We start from the raw sequence: 4038 nt of genomic DNA, 5'->3' as shown, positions 1-4038 counted from the left end.
TTTTTTTTTTTAGTAGAGATGGGGTTTCACCATGTTGGCCAGGATGGAATCTTGTGAGCCACCCACCTTGGCCTCCCAAGTGTTGGGATTACAGGCATGAGCCACCGCACCTGGCCAACCAAAACTTTTAAGAATGTTTTGTGGCAAAGCACAGTGGCTCACACCTATAATCCCAACACTTTGGGAGGCCAGCGTGGGAGTATGGCTTGAGGCCAGGAGTTATAAAGGAGCCTGGGCAACATAGTAAGACCCAATCTCTACAAAAAATAAAAATACAAAATTAGCCAGGCATGGTGGCACACACTGTAGCCCTAGCTATTCAGGATGCTGAGGCAGAAGGATTGCTTGAGCTCAAGAGTTCAAGGCTACAGTGAGCTATGATCGCGCCACTGCACTCCAGCCTGGGCAACAGAGAAACACCGTGTCTCTAAAAAAAAATAACAAAACTGTGTTTTGCCCTCTGTTCTCTGAAGTCGTTCTGCTTTCCTGAGGATGTCAGCGTCCACGAGCACGAGCATGCAATTTGCCTGACTCACCATCCCACGTCTTCCTCAGCTCTGATGACCTTTGCTTCCACTCCCCTTAAGCCACCCCAGGAAAGGCTCTTGTGATCCTTTCAGATGGCTAGATTTCTGAAATCTTAAACTCCAATATTCTTTCTACTTGCCCTTCATGGCAGATGATATTTTCCAAGGTGGTTGCAACAAGTTCTGCCATCTCATGTGCTCATTTTTTAAATTTTTAAATTTTTTATTTTATTATTTTATTTTTATTTTTATTCACTCTGTCACCCAGACTGGAGTGCAACAGTGTGATCTTGGCTGACTGCAACCTCTGTCTCCCGGGTTCACGAGATTCTCCTGCCTCGGCCTTCCTAGTAGTTGACATTAAAGGCGCCCGCCACCATGCCTGGCTATTGAAAATTTGTATTTTCAATAGAGATGGGGTTTCACCAGGTTGGTCAGCCTGGTCTCAAACTCTTGACTTCAAGTGATCCGCCTGCCTCAGCCTCCCAAAGTTCTGGAATGACAGACATGAGCCACCACGCCCAGCCTAATTTTTAAATTTTATAAATAGGTAACAATAGGCCTGGCGCGGTGGCTCACGCCTGTAATCCCAGCACTTTGGGAAGCCAAGGCAGGTGAATCATTAGGTCAGGAGATTGAGACCATCCTGGCCAACATGGTGAAACCCTGTCTCTACTAAAAATACAAAAAAAAAAAAAAAAAAAAATTAGCAGGGCATGGTGGCAGGTACCTGTAATCCCAGCTACTTGGGAGGCTGAGGCAGGAGAATTGCTTGAACCAGGGAGTCGGAGGTTGCAGCGAGCCAAAATATCACACCACTGCATTCTAGCCTAGCAACAGAGTGGGACTTTGTCTCAGAAAAATAAAAATAAAAAAAGGGAACAATAGACACTGTAGACTACTGGATGGGGAAGTGGGGAAAGGGGCGTACGTAGGTTGAAAAACTACCTTTCAGGTGCTATGCTCACTACCTGGGTGCAAAATACCCTTGTAACAAATTGCATATGTACCCCCTCTATCCAACACAAAAGTTGGGAGCTGGTGTAATGGCTCATGCCTGTAATCCCAGCACTCTGGGAGGCCCAGGTGGGAGGATCACTTGAGCTCAGGAGTTCAAGACTAGCCTGGGCAACGTGGTGACACCCTGTCTCTACAAAAAATACAAAAATCAGCCAGGCATGGTGGACTGCACCTGTAATCCCAGGTGGGACTGAGGAGGGTGAGGTGAAAATTGCTTGAGCCCAGGAAAGCAAGGCTGCAATGAGCTGTAATGACACCACTGCACTCCAGCTTGGGCAACAGAAAAAATCCCTGTCTGAAAAACAGAACAAAATAAAACAAAAAACTCACTAACTCTGAACTCCAATTAAGCAAAATATGCCTAAACAAAAAAATTCCATTCTTTTCATCAGTAGCATCAGTAGCGTTATTATATAATGACATCATTATCTTTTCTTTTTTTTTGAGATGGAGTCTCACTCTGTTACCTAGGCTGGAGTGCAGTGGTTTGATCTCAGCCTACTGCCGTCTCCGCCTTCTGAGTTCAAGCGATTCTCCTGCCTCAGCCTCCCGAGTAGCTGGGATTACAGGCGACCATCACCACACCCAGCTAATTTTGTATTTTTTAGTAGAGATGGGGTTTCTCCATGTTGCTCAGGCTGGTCTTGAACTCCTGACCTCAGGTGATTCTCAGCCTGGGCCTCAGAAAGTGCTAGGATTACAGGCGTGAGCCACCGCGCCCGGCCGATATCATGATCATTATATTTTGAGTTTCGTCAATGTGAAATTTATGGGAAGAAGGGGTGGTTCCAGCACTGAGAGCGGGCTTGTACCGTCATCATGGAGACGGACGGTCCAACGCTTCTGATTGGCAGGGACCACGGGATGGGTCCTCGGCCCGCCCCCATCGGCCCTCTCCGACCGGGTGGTTCTGGGAGGGCTGGAGGCCAAGGCCGCGGCCCCTGGGGTCTGCACAGCACAGGTGGAAAGCAGGCGGGGGGAGCTGGTGGGAGTCAGGAGCCCCAGCGATGAGGAGCGCGGGCGGACGCAGCCGGCGCATGCGTACTGGAGGTCCGAGGCCAGCACCGCGCGCCGCCATTGCGGGGAGGCTGGAGTCAGAGCGGATCTGGCGCGCGCGAGGCTGGACCGGCCCCAGCAGCCCAGTCACCCGGCGTCATCCGCTTAGGCGGCGGGGCCGTCGGCACCCTCTCCCGCCCGGGTCCACACTGGTGGCGGCGGCGGGGGGCGGAGCCTGCCGGAGCGCCCTTTGTCTGCAAAGGTAAGTGCGCTCTGGGAAGAGGAGGAGGCGGGCGGCGGGGGAGGGGCGGCAGCTGTCCCTTTTCCTGTCACCCGCCCCGTGTACCTTTCTGAGTTTTGGTCTTTTGTAGGAAGGTCTTCCCCGTCCCAGTACTATGAACACATTGTCCACTACTATCTGCGAATGACTCTAAGACTGAAAAAAAATCTGCAATTTATTTTTGGGCAGGCGTCCATAGGTATCATTTTGGGGTCTTAGCATTATGCAAACGTTGCCTTTATTTTCTTCTAAGACATTTAAATAATTTGAAGAATATTTTTCTTTTTCCCCTTTTTATCTGTATTTCATTGGGTATGATATTTGTGGTAAGGGGTTAGGTAGAGATTTGCCGTTTTCTCTCATTATCTTGACTCCGTTGAGTCACTTTTCCACGGAATTGCAGTGACAGTTTAATTACATTTTGCAGGTGTGTATATACTCATAGGTGTTTCTGTTTATTGATGTTTTTGTTTTGAGACAGGATCTCACTTGGTCACAGGCTGCAGTGTAGTGGTGCAATCATGGCTCACTGCAGCCTCGAACGCCTGGGCTCAAGAGCTCTTCCTGCCTCAGCCTCCCTAGTAGCTGGGACCACAGGTGCGCACCACCACGTCCGGCTTTTTGTTGTTGTTATTCAGAGACTGGGTCTCACCATCTTGCCCAGGCTGGTCTTGAACTCCTGAGCGCAAGTAATCCTCCCGCCTTGGCCACTTAAAGTGCTGGGATTAAAGGCCTGAGCCAAGGCGTTCTCCCGGATGTTTCTAGATTCTTTCCTTTTACTGCCCTGATAGTTTCTGCACTAATTATATGTGTATTTATTTATTTTAAAATGTTTAGGCCAGTTGCAGTGACTCACACTTGTAATTGCAGCACTGAGAGGCAGAGGCAGGAGGATCACTTGAGCTCATGAGTTGGAGACCAGCCTGGGCAGCATGGCAAGACCCCGTCGCTACAAAAACACTAGAAAAATTAGCTGTGCTTGGTGCTGTGTGCCTGTAGTTCCCAGCTACTCGAGGGACTGAGGTGGGAGAATGGCTTGGGCCTAGGAGATGGAGGTGGCAGTGAGCCAGAATCATGCCACTGTACTCTATCCTGGGTGATAGAATTAGACCTTGTCTCAAAATGTAAAATAAATGTTTTAAGCAAATTTCCTTTAATTATGCCCTTTCACATAATGATCTTTTTCTTTTCTTTTTTTTGAGACAGAAAGACAGT

At 48.8% G+C, this 4038-nt stretch overlaps 1 protein-coding gene across 4 annotated transcripts in view; it reads left to right on the top strand.

Annotated features, from left to right (window-relative positions):
• The first annotated feature begins 2456 nt into the window (after positions 1 to 2456).
• The window catches only part of ZNF713 (zinc finger protein 713), a 65196-nt gene continuing 63614 nt past the window's right edge, over positions 2457 to 4038 (top strand). The window contains exon 1 of one of the 4 annotated variants that reach the window (XM_037734190.1): positions 2457 to 2508. The gene's annotated coding sequence lies outside the window, so the exon portion shown is untranslated. The other 3 variants (XM_017516378.2, XM_017516376.2, XR_005197973.1) reach the window with 3 other exon arrangements.

This window comes from Cebus imitator, unplaced genomic scaffold (genome assembly GCF_001604975.1).
Source record: "Cebus imitator isolate Cc_AM_T3 unplaced genomic scaffold, Cebus_imitator-1.0 Scaffold581, whole genome shotgun sequence".
NCBI classification, from domain to species: domain Eukaryota; kingdom Metazoa; phylum Chordata; class Mammalia; order Primates; family Cebidae; genus Cebus; species Cebus imitator.
The sequence above is the reverse complement of the archived record's forward strand: the minus strand, read 5'-3'. Positions and strand labels throughout refer to the sequence as shown.